Raw genomic sequence first — 13,414 nt, 5'->3', positions numbered from 1 at the left:
ACAACTCCGTGAACTGTCCGTGCGCCTCCTCGGGGTTGTAGGCAACTGCTGGCGGCGTTCTTTCTGAGGCAGGTCCGATGTGCAGACGCCTGCTGTGCATGGCTTTGTACTTCGGCGTCGCCTCTAACCGGGACTGCAGCTTCACACAGGGTTCAGAGAGATCCGGCCTACGAAATGACGGCGGTACAATCCATCCAGAGACCCCGCCAACGACGCCATCTTCCTCGTCAGACATGAGGTCGACGGTGGCGGACATCCAGAGTTCCACTTCCTCATCAGCTAGCACGCTCTGCCTCGATTCCTGCAGCTGTAAAAAACAAAACAATGAATCAGTATTATGCGATGGGATGCACTGCGTATGGACACAACACATCTATCAATGCACCTGAAAAATAGTCACCAAATAAAGTCTTACCCTCTTTCTTCTCGCTCGACTCCGAGCTGAATTCTTGGCAGCTTCCGCCCGCATTGAGTTCTCTGGCTGCGTATATCTGAAGCTCCTGCGTACCGTCTCATAATACGTCTTACAGGCGGCTGGAAAACAAATGAGAGTGGTATGAATAAAAACCAAACGCAAGTCACAGTAACATTAAAAACAAGGGAGAAACAGTAAAACAAGTCCCTTATGTTACTGTTTCACCGTTCCCCTTGACCTTGTTGATATCCTAACACTTACACACAATGTCGTCTTTATCAATATAGTGTAAATCGAGGCTTGCAGTTATTGCTCCGAGCAGATAGGAGGTAACTGCATCATTATGAGGCGTGCTTAGTCTGTGAAAACAAAATGTACAGTTATGATCGGTATCTATCCGTATCTATTTCCTTTTATCGCAGAATGAAAGCATATTCTTTAAATCTTACCCATGCGCCGGTTCATAGCGCCTGCAATTTGTCTCCGAGTTGTGAAGACGGCGTACTGTAAATCACAAAAAATACACCCTTAGCTTTGGGTTATGGCTAGGCTACTTTTAGCTTAGCTAGCAGTCAAATATATTCTTACCGCAAGCTTTTGTGCATCTGTCTTCTCTTCTTGGAGTTAGTCTCTCCAGCACAGTTCTTCGACTGCAGAGCCGCCATCTTGTCCTCTATGGACAGCAACCTGGAGTTTACCGAATTCTGCAGTTGAGTGAACCTCTCATTCATGTCGGCAGTATGTTGAGTAAGCTGACGAGACAGTCCACTGATAGCAATCAGCAGTTTCTTCTCGTCAGTCTGCGGACTGGCTGAAAGTTGTGGATCGCGTCCTAGAGGAGTTGAACGCGAGACGTTGTCCGGCATACCAGTAAAATCCAAACACAGTAAAGTCGTCGTCGTCTTCTTCTTCTTCTTCTTCTTCTTCTTTAGGATTTAACGGCAGCTTGCATCCATAGTTGTTGCATTACTGCCATCTATTGGATCCTAATATATATCCTTCAAATCCTTATGATCCCAGAATAAAAAAAAAAACGAAAAATCTTTGTACATCCCTTTTCTATACTTAATAATGCAGATAATGAATCACTACAAATTATTATTTTTTTTTATATTTGTATCCTCCACCCATTCTAAAGCTAATAATATAGCACATAATTCTACCGCATATATACTAAAATAATTAGATGTTCTTTTTGAAATATTAATTTTTAATTCAGGAATCACTACAGCTACACTAGTTGCTTCATTTTTTGGATTTTTCGAACCATCAGTATAAATTTGCAAATAATCATTATATTTAATCTGTATTTGATTGTAAAATTCTTGGCAGATATCTATTATATTTCTTGTCTTAATATTTAATAATGATCTATCTATATTAATATATTTCCATATCCATGTAGGTCTCAAAGCCCACAATACTGTTGGACTGAATTCTTTGTTATATACATTAAATGTTTTTGCTCTATCATCCCCAATCCATCCAAAACTATTAAATTGACCCTTTCGTCTTTCCCAACAACTTTCTAATACTTTCATAACTGGATGATCTTCATTATGTCCTTTTAAATTTATCCAGTAATTAACCATTATCTGTTGCCTTCTGATACATAATGGCATTTCTCCTGATTCTATTTGTAAAGCACATACTGGAGTTGATTTAACTGCCCCTAAACAAATTCTCAATGCTCTAGCTTGAATAACATAAATTTTTTTTAACCTACTTAGCCGCTGAACCATATACCACACTCCCATAATCTATTCTTGACCTAATTAGTGACACATACACATTTTTATGCGATTCAAAACTTGCACCCCATGTTAACCCTGCTTTCATTTGAGCGTTTTAATGGAATACTGGGAAAGTTTAATCACAACAATAGGACAATTGAAGTCCAGATTATGAGGCAATTTCAGCAGAGCCAACAGCTTCATATGCCATGGACATGTGAATATGGTGCAGAATTTGCCAGTATTTTAGGAAGACAAATGGTTGGGACTTTGTCATGCAATGACACAGCTGATATGCTTTATGTGAAGCACAGTGTTTTGGTGTCAGCAGAACGAAAGCCAATAGAAGTTTGGGGCTTGCAGGGAACAGACACGTCATACCCAGCATAATTTCTGCCAGTTGAGCGCATTGCTGGGAGATGTGTAGTTAATACATCCTCTGTGCATTTAAGTAAGACCAAAAAAAGGTCACTGTAGTCATGCCACTATTCACAGTAGTTGAGCTCTAGGAGACTGTGATCTCTGCAGACCTCTCATTCTGATTCTAATGTTTGCATGGAATGCACATTTTACCAACTGATTCTGATTAAAACAAATTTTTGAAATAAATTATTTTGTGTATTTTTTTTACATAACATTTGCCATTGCTAATGGCATACACAGTAATCTAGCATACTTTAATTAAATAAATCAATTCAAGGTAAAATGTAAGAGTCTATATTTAGGTTATATAGAGCCTGATCTATTTGTACCAGAGATTTTCTTACCTTTTAGAGAAATGTCACTTGGGGTAAAACTCCCCCTGCAACCCTGATTTACATTTGTTTAGCTCACAGCATTTTCATTTACATGTTAAAGCCTCCCCTAGAATTAGGAGGAGGGGGGTCATGGGGGGACCACTCCCAAGGTAGGCCCACGTCAATTTCTGACAATTCACGGCAGTTTTCGGTGTTGCCTGCAAATTGCCGTGAACAGCCGTTAACCTGAACTTCCACGACAATCTACAGTGCCGCATAGTGACGAAAATCTCACTTTTCATGCAGTGTTTTTTTTTTTTACAATCACCTGTTTTAGTTTTCGCAAGATTCATGTTTTAATTAATACTGTAGTTTGAGGTTGTTGTTTAAGAGTTCACTGTGATGGCCATATTTGTGTGTGTATATAAAATAAAATACTTTCACCATATGGTAACAATAGAGATTCTTGATCAAGATGTGCAGGTCTTTCTGGTTGTAATTGGCGAGTCATACAATGTATCAAGTAACTAATGATTTTTAGTCATATACTAACACTAAACACAAATCACATTAAGTTCATGCTAATTTTCAAACTAGCTTTGGTGTATTATGGGGGAGAAAGAAAAGTTACATGCACACATCTTGGAGTTTTCTATTAAATGACTGACTGACAAAGAACTACTACTCAGTCCATTTAGTTTGTATATTATGCATAGCCACGAGTGATTAGTTTAGCAAGATGCATACAATATGTGTGTAAGTTTATAAACATCCAATAGTTGGACCTTAAAGAACACTTTTTATTCTGATATGGGTGGTTTAAGTTCATGCAGAACATGAACGAGGATAATTTTCTGTTATCGCTCCACTTTTCCGCATCCAAGGCTGCGAAGTTCACGTTTACTTCAGGGCTCAATCGGGAGTTGAGGTGTAGCTATCGAGTTAGTTTCCTGCCAAAACGTTGTACACAAAAAAATGTGTTTCACCCAAAAAACTTGTTTTGCAAACTCCCCAAACGTTGCACTCAAAATATCATTTATGTTTTCCCAAGTACAAAACAGCCTCTGCTCGAGTACGAAACAATTCCACGTCCTCTGCGGTAAATTTCTGCCTAAAGTCACGTGATGCATTAAGAGTTGTTGTTGTTCAGACTTCCCGACAGCAGGGGGCGCATCTGAAAAAAACTGAAATGCGCCCGTTTGGCTGAGGAAGAAAGACGTGATATCACAGCTAACAGCATCAGTACCATAGACATCATATACTAGACGCACGTCCACGTCACCGCCATATTGTATGTGGCAGAAAAAAGTTGAGTTCTGTTAATGTGAACGTGGATCATTCCTGTGCTGCATGGAAATGTATTCTGGATGATTTCACTACTTGTATCTGCCTTCTATAAACTAAGGCTGCACCATGATGCAAAACTGGACACACTAAAGCTGCAGAGTGGTAACACTAGGAAAAAGCTCTGCAAGGCCATTCTTTTTCAATGTTTTTAGCTTGCATACAGTTAGGGCTGGGCGATAGGACGATACATATCGTACGGACGATAGAAAAGTGTCTACAGTGCTAATTCTATTCTATCGTTTCTATCGTTTCTAACACCATTTTATCTCGTATTCAAGCAAATATTTCCCAATGTAGACTACGACAAACTTATTAGTGTAGTCACGTAGCCTACACACAGTTTATAAGTGATAAACAAGATTTATTTATTTTTAATTCACAAAGAAGCGCCGTCTTGTGGTTTTGCAACATGACGCTGCTTTACGGTTTTTGACTCACACGCGGGTTTGCGACATGCTTTACGTTACTTAACTCATGAGAGCTGAGAGATGGAGACGCACGAGGCTGAAGTCTTAAACCCGTGGTCGCAACAAACAGAGACAGCTACGCCGGCAACCCAAGATGAAGCACTTTTGCCAAAAAGAGGGGGTACGTCTGTGATTTGGTTACATTTTGGATTTAAGAAGTCCGACACGGAGCAGACAACGGTAATTTGCAAACTATGCTACAAGACTGTTCCCTCACCCGACGGCAACACGACAAACCTCTTCTATCACTTAAAGAAGAACCACGAAAAAGAATACATAAGGATCCAAAAAGTGCGAGGTAAAGCAAGTTGTGAAACAGCGGGGGGAAGTTGCAAAAATAAAAATCATAGCCAGCCGAAGATAACGGAGTCATTATCACGGTGCACCCCGTATGAGAAAACTTAAACAGTTTATAGGTATATTCAGCCTGGATTTATTTAATTTCGATAATCTATATTGCCGTTATGGTATGCAAACTTTGCACTACAAGGTTAAATATTTCAGAAACTTGTAACTAACGTTCGTTCAAAAATGTGTGCTTTTCTACTCCGAAACTTAAACTAAACATTAGTGCACTTTTATTTATTTATTTATTTATTTATTTATTTTGGTAATTTAATTTAAAAACCTGTAGGATTTTGAAAAAAAATGTGAAGGGTACTGTAGCGCTACCTCTACCTCATTTTATGTATTTATGTTACTGCACTACAATTTATTTTTGTAATTTGTGACAGTACTATAAATGTCACTTCAAAATAAAGTTGGAAAAAAATAAAAAATAATGTTTTGTCATATTTTTCAGAGATTTGCTGAAAACTTACTTAATAGGGGCATATTGCAATATATATCGTTATTGTGATATAAAATAGTCCATATCGTGATATATGATTTTTTCCATATCGCCCAGCTCTACATACAGTACAGACTATTGTATTTAGACAGATGTGCATATATAGATTTTCAAGTATTATAAATAAGCCAAATAAATAGCTATAACTATACAATAAAGTAAGAACAAAAAAAACTTAAAAGTGGTAATGTTATGAGAAAAACGTCATCTTATGAGAATTAAGGGGGAACATTTCCAGAACATTTCCTGCAACATTTTGCAGAACTATTTCACTCCTGGAGTAATAGGGCCAGGTTATTTTAATTAATTTTATTCTTTACGAGAATAAATTCAGGAGAATGAAGCTAAAGGCAGTGAGTCGGCCCCCCCCCCAAGGTTTTAATTAATTGCCAGGCCCAGACAGCTTTGATAACTGTACGGCTGATAACACTGAATTGCGACACCCTCTGGTTGGTTATATTACTACGCCATGGCAGAGGAGTAATTTTCTTTGATCATCCGAGGAGACGTGCGGGGGAAAAAAAAGTCTTCATCGTCATCATAATCGGTGAACTATATGTGGAAAGGTAAGTAGTTAATTAAAACTTATTATCGAAAATTACTATTTGCACTGTGTCAGACCAAATTCTGCCTCGTGTGCTCTGACAAATTCACATGGCAGTATAAGAGATTGGCATTGTCCCTGTCAATATTTTATATTTCTGATTTACATTTCCAATAACCCTTTCAACGTGAATTCTCAGATGTGCTATTTTTCTTGTTTCCTCCACATTTTTAGCATCCAGCTGACACATGCCTTTAGTAAAAGCTGGGAGTTTAACCTCCGCACACAACATGCCAACATTTTCCTGAATGTCAAAACCTCTGTCAGCCAAAACGATGTCCCCTGGCAATAGTTTATCCAGAAACCCACTATTCAGGGTAATATGTTTGTCACTTGTACGCCCCCCCCATCCCTTTGACAAAAAACAGATGGCTCCCTTGGGTGTAATGCCTATCAGGTACTTCATGGTGTGATTGTGCTTGTAACTTGAAAACATTTGGGCACATGCTTTGACATTGGAAGGTCTCTCTGTGAAAATTTCAAAGCAGTCAATAATGACAGCAACTCGATTGCCAAACGACTGCACAAATTGATATGGCATAACTTTGTCATGATTTCGGCACTGTTGCCTGGTCTGATCTCTCATGTCACACACCTGTTTAGCTCCGCCCGTTCCTCATCACTTCAGATCTGTTCCACCTGCTCTCACTAGTATATAACCAGCTCTAAGACCAGGCAACAGTGCCAGTTTATTTCGATCCTAGTGTGAGACTTATCCCAGCGTTTATTATTCTGACTCCTGATCCTGACCTGTTTGCCTTTCGACCTCCGAGCCTGCTTACTCCTGTCTGATTCTGTTTGCCCGATCTGACCTCTGCCTGTCCTGACTACCCGCTGGATCTCTGCCCCGTGTACCGAACCTGGAACCGTGACCCGACTCCGTCCTGGATTATCCTTCGGTACCTCACTGGCTCTCTGACCTCCTGGCTCCGACCTTCGACCACGTCCCCGACTTCGGCTTCGCTCTACGGCTCATCCTGCTCACGTTTGCTCTCACGGTTCTGATCTCCTGCCTGTCCTCCGACCACCGAAACACCTGCTGCTGGGACTTCATGAGCGGCAACCGCCGCAGCGAATTGACGACCCGTCTACTGGGACCCACTGGGACTGAACTGAACATTAAGACCAGAGGATCCCGCTGTAGACGCTGACGCCTCCCGCTCCGCACCTGATCTTAATAAACTGTTAAACTTGAACGGTTTGTCTGCCTTGAATTCTGGGTCCACCTGTTCTGAGCCTAACAAACTTTGCGTAAAGTGTCTCTGTCTGGGCATATAATGGCATTTTTTAGAAATGTATACAATTGTGAGATAGTGTCGCTCAAAGCTCTGTACACAGTACTAGGAGACACAAAAAACATTGGCAAGAAGATAAACAGAAACATCTAGTCTAGAAGCATTTGATATGGTGCGAGTAGTTTCTTATTATCTGAAGTGGCACGCACCAAAATCGACACAATTTCCATGAATGTTTGTTTATTTGGCAGTCCTGTATAGTGCCTAACTTTATCATTGTCATCTGAAAAAAAGTATCACTGAATTTAACTCTGTCAAGTTGGTGCCTCAGATTTCGATTTTCTTCCAAAAGTCGATTTATTTCTGCACTTTTGAGGATGCATGTGCCACATTCAGGGATGCCATTCAGTTTTTCATCTTGCTGTTGCGTATCACCAGTCTTGTCTATAATGGCATCTTCCTGCACAGTAACTGCAGACAGCTCAGTGTCCACCGGGATGTGTTGACTACAGACTTCTCCATTCTGCTGGACCACTCTCTCTGCCTCCTGCAGCATACTGTTCCTCAGCTGCTGGCGTTTACCTCGTCTTGCAGAGCTCGCACTGTCAGTTGGTTGGAGATCAGTATGACCAAGACGTAGGGATGGAGCCCAGTCTGGATCAGTATCCATCATCTCATAAGCAGGTTGACCTGCAATTACATATTGAGATAATAAATACAAACTGTTATGTCAAGATTTCTGTATATGTTATAAGAAGTTAGAAGACAGACTTTTATTGGTTCTGTCTTTGTCCTGGTTTAGTGTTTAGTTCTTGTTTTTTCCTGTTTAGGTCCTGGTTTAGTTCGGATTTAGACCAGATTTTCATTTTGATCTAGGCCTGATTTAGACCCTATTTAGAAAAAAATTCATGCATTGGCAGCAAGGCAAACATTAGCATCATGCCACATATAACACACATATCCAACAGATTACTAACTGCAGCATCACAAACTAGAAAAACAACAAATAAAGCATAGGATAGATAATCTACTTACTTTTATGAAAATGCAAAGAACAAACACGCATATTCGGAGATATGTGATTGAATGTGATATCTTTCCGTCGGACAGCTGCAACCCAGGCTATCCTGCGTCTCCGGCTAATGTCCTCCATTTGTAAGCCACGGCAGTCCAATTATAGTGAACTGGATCTTAACGAAAAAAAAAAAAAATGAATCAATCCAAATAAAATCACCCCACTCACTTGTGAACAGACATTCATTTGTGAAAAAAAACAAACAAATTATCCCAACACACAGATCCAGTCCTCAGAAAGGGCTTTCGCCCACCCCACCGCCTTCAGCTCTCAGCCTGGAGATGAGAGGGTAGGATTAATAAAGCAAAAACAAAAATAAAAGGCAATAGTAACAGTTTAAACATGCACCAAGGCTAAAATGAGGTTGTTCTTAACCTCAGACATAATTAAAAATAATTCAAGCTTTAATTGAATAACCTAAACAAAGAAACCCAAGGCTGGATGGCACACGGAAAACAGGATGGTTAGAATAAACAAATATTAACCCAAAAACACAGAACTAAGAAACCCAAATTGAGAATTTAACAACAAAAATAAAGCAAGACAGTAACAATAAAACAAAGCAGCAGAGTCTCCAGCAGGCTGCAGCAGCTTTATCTCTGCAATCAAAGTACAGGTTAAGAAGTGATTTCAGAAACTGCAGAAAGTAAAGGGGAGTCAGGCCACCTACCCGAGCTGGATTATTCCGCCACAACCAAGGAGCCCCTTCTGGACCCGCAGCAGGAGGATCAGCATGCAAATACCTTCTATATACACATTTATATCAATAATTATCAATTGTGGTGCTATGAGGATGCGTGCGTGTGATAGAGTACCTACCAGTTTGGTGTCGTTACACTGCACTGGGGGGTCGTTTCATCCACACCCCAGTCCCAAACAAGAGATTTCAGGCACTTTCTAAGGTCAAACAATTTGAGTCAGCCACTAAAATTGTAAAGCTAATGCAGCAGGAGAAACATTACTTACTGGTGGAATTATTTTTCCTTGAGTGAGCCAAGCAATGTCCTCACTGCAACATGACCAAGTGCAGGCATAAAGCACCCAGATGAGGGAGACTCCCTTTATGCTCTCCACCCATAAGCTAATTGAACACCAGGGGCCTGTTTCAGAAAGGAGGTTAAGTGAAAACTCTGAGTATGTTAACCCTGAAATGAGGGAAACTCTGGGTTTTCTGTTTCAGAAAGGGAGGTAAGTTAAACCTGAGAAAGCAGAGTAAGTCAAGCCCGTTTCTGAAAGAGAGGTAACTTATACTCAGAGTCAGTTACCATGGCAATTTACTCTGTGAACCTAACCTGGTTGGGAGCAGGTTTTCTTCAGAAAATCCAGAGTTTATTTTGGTATCCTCCCCTTTTTTAAAGAGGAAGTGGTGTTTAAACACCTCATTGATTCTTTGAGGACATATTCATTGCGCACATTTCAGTCACGCAGAGCGCATCAAAGGGAATGAAATGGCATGTCCTTTTATGGATGATCCTGTTGACGAAGAGGCTGTATTACTTCGTAGGGAGTTACATTTACGTCGGGAAAGGATTTTGAGGCCCAGAGTGGATTTTTTGTCATATCCCTATCCTATCACATCAATTTATATGGTGTTCTTCATTTGCTAAAAAAAAAAAGAAGAAAACAAACAAAAAGATTTAAAAATAGTTTTAATACTTCCTAATTCACCTGTGACCATACACTCACCTCTAGCTTTAGTTTCAGAATGTGGATTTAAAGATCTGCCTTTTGGATCTGGCGGTCCAAGTATACAAGTTCTTTGCTGTTTTTTCCTATCTTTTTAATAAGAAGAAGTCTTTATAACTCCTTAACTGGCAACTGAAAATACATTAGATTAGAGTTACATCATGAATGTAGTCTAAAATTCAGAATGAAACTGTGACATTTACTGTAAATCACTGAACTGTGTCCATCTGTGCACCAGAAGTTGATGGACCTTCCTCCTGCTGTTCTTCCACACTCTGGGGGGTAGAGATAAGAATGACCATTTATAGATATAAACTTGGATTCTATAGGCTACTCCACATATAGATGTGAATGTGTAGATTGTTTGATGTGTAGACATATAATATTAAAATTACCTCTGTAGGCCTGTCTGTGGTAGCAGAAACAGTTTCTTCATCCCCATCATCCTGTGAAGATGAGCATTTCATAGAGTACACTTTAAAATACTATTTGTCATAATTTATTGTGTATGGAGTAGGCTAATTACAACTGTATGGGGTACTGTTGGGACAGGAGGCTCCAAGAGGCAGATATTACCATCCGAATCTGTTGGGACCAACAAAAAACCCAACCCAAAGTAATTTAAATGGAAATATCACATTCAGTCTATATAAAAAAAACAACACTGTAGGTAGACCTCTTACATTTTCTGAAGGCACTTAAATCTTCTGGAGTGACTGGCTATGATGAAGTCCCTCCAGGAATTCCCTCAGCCATTGGCCTTCCAGCATTTAGGCTCAGGGCCATCTCCTCAGCATTTGTCAGGGGTGGTGGTGCAGGTCCTCCCCCTGTTTTACGAGCCTCTGCCTTCTGTCTGTTGGCTGAGTAGAAGTCAAATGAGAATGAACATTTAGACCTATGTCAAAAATGCGGCTGCACTGCTAGACACTGAATGCCATTTAGTCATTTAATATGTCAAATGTTTGTAAAGCCAGGTAGCTACTCTACTCCTATGATGTGCTCAAGGCTTACCTGCTTGAAGTATGTTTTTATATTTCATTTTCAGCTGCTGCCATGTTCTTTTGATGCCTGCAGGATTGCACATATCCATGAAAATTAAATAAGGTTTAATAAAATACTGTTCTTCCAGTTTCACCTCTGATATTATAACAGTTGGGTAAGTTACTCTAAAATAGTTCTTAATTACTAACTACAAATTTTATCTTCAACAAGTCTAATTAGATTAATGTAATAATTACTGTCTCTAGAAAGTATTGGTCTACTTACCGATTTGTTTTACTTACTTATTAATTACTTTCTAAATCCCAAATTAACCTCAACCACTTGAACAATACAAGGAGAGACAAGAAACGGCACTTCTAATGCTTTCAAATAAACAATATTCAATTGCATGAATTAATCTTAAATTGACCAAAGTGTGTAACTAGAGGGAGTAAGTTAAATTAAAAATATACCTTTTAAAATTTGATATTAAATCCACTATTGTTTTATAGTATTTAATTTAATTGCAGTATTTAGATGACTTAGTAAATTAATTCATTACACCCAACACTGTATAAAAGTAATTAACCAGTTCTGCTGGTGAGAAATATGCACACCTTTTTTTGTCTGACGCTGTTGCCATGGTGACTCGTAATATCTGCGCTCCATTGATAATGGCTTTTTATAGTAGTGGTGCACGCGCTTAACTCAGAGTCAGGCAACTCAGAGTTGATTGAACTAACTCATTTCAGCTGTTCTGAAAAACTCAGAGTTTCCCATCTCAGGCTAAGTCAACTTAGAGTTCAAGTTTTAACTCAGAGTTGGTTGAACCTCCTTATTGAAACAGGCCCCTGATGATGGCCACCTGTGGAGTTGTGGGTGTGCCTGGAAGCAGCCTATCAGCTGTTTCACAGACTTGCCAAAGGAAGCTGGCAGAACATTTAAAGGGTGAAGAACTCACTACAGGAGCAGATGGGAGAAGCAGGCCATAACAGCCAGGTGTGGTGGGAGGAGAGACTAAGTAACCACCAAGTATAAGCAGACTGATCGGCACGACGTGGGGACCATCTCTGCAGCAGGAACAGAGTGCAGTGGAAAACAAAGCGTTGGATTGGCAGCGGGGCGCCTGCATCCGTGAGTAAACGTTTTCCACTGACATCTGCAGGGTTTTGCCACGTTGGAAGGGCTGCAGCAAAGATCAGTTGGCTCCACAAACAACGCTTCTGGCCAGCGTGTGTTTGTGTTTGCAGGAGTCCAGTGGTGAGTGAGAGGCACTTGGGGGCGGACCACAGCAAGGACGCGGTGCAACTGGACCAATCCTGAGACGGCTGCGGGGTGAAACTAAGAACTCACTACTTTTGTGGACTCTGCTGCTGGACAATTATCCTGGACTGGAAGCCTCCCGTTTTTAGTTGTTTTACTGATTTTAGATTATTTAAAGAAAACATTTTATTGTGTTTTTTAGCTTTTTAAGAGACTGGTTTTTATGAGAAATAAAAACCCTCCACTTTAATCTGATCTGTTCTCTGTTCCCTGGGTTCTGACTCGCTAGCTCCCTCTAATTGTGAAAGGACCTACTGTAACACTGAGCTGTCCAACTTGGTGTTGACAGATGCACAAAACCCTTTGTATTAAATACAGAACCTGTGCTATTTAACCTGTGATAGACTGGCGTCCTGTCCAGGTGAACCCCGCCTCTCGCCCACTGACAGCTGGAGATTGGCACCAGCAACCCCTCACGACCCCATGAAGGATAAACGTGTTGGAAAATGGATGGATGGGTGCTGTTAAACTTTTCCTTAGAGACAATACTAATTATTATTCAAAATAAAGACAAAAAGGTGGTTTTGCTAGAAGAAGTTCTGTAAAAGAGAAGAAAATGTTTTTGTACTAATTGTATTTTTGTAATAATGAATACAGTGTAGATTCTGTAGTGTAAAACTGCAAATGTGCACATTTTATATACAGGGTCATCCTAACAGGTATAAATTATAAATGAGTTTAAAAAAAGTTTTTTAATGTTTAATAAATAACTCTCTGTCTGTTAGGAATTGTCTGGTAAATATCAGCCCAAACAGCTGATATCAAGACATTATTTGAAAGGAATTAATTCCATCACTGGTGTTTTTTTAACAGCAAACTCTGCACACATGTAGAATAAAGGAGTGACAACTTCTCTCCAAGTTCAAGATTTTATTAACAAAATAAAATGAACACCCAGAGAACATCAGTATAGAATGCTCTTTATCTGAAGTAACACTTTATTTCAATCAACAAAGCCTAT

At 39.8% G+C, this 13,414-nt stretch overlaps 1 long non-coding RNA gene across 1 annotated transcript; it reads right to left on the bottom strand.

The window, feature by feature from the left end:
* Positions 1–200: 200 nt before the first annotated feature.
* On the bottom strand, positions 201–691 carry LOC118557243. The gene is made up of 3 exons (XR_004927740.1): positions 677–691; positions 416–534; positions 201–307 (listed from the first exon to the last, which is right to left on the bottom strand). It is a non-coding gene; the product is annotated as an uncharacterized LOC118557243 (long non-coding RNA).
* Positions 692–13,414: the final 12,723 nt, after the last annotated feature.

Source organism: Fundulus heteroclitus, chromosome 22 (assembly GCF_011125445.2).
Source record: "Fundulus heteroclitus isolate FHET01 chromosome 22, MU-UCD_Fhet_4.1, whole genome shotgun sequence".
NCBI classification, from domain to species: Eukaryota; Metazoa; Chordata; class Actinopteri; order Cyprinodontiformes; family Fundulidae; genus Fundulus; species Fundulus heteroclitus.
The sequence above is the reverse complement of the archived record's forward strand: the minus strand, read 5'-3'. Positions and strand labels throughout refer to the sequence as shown.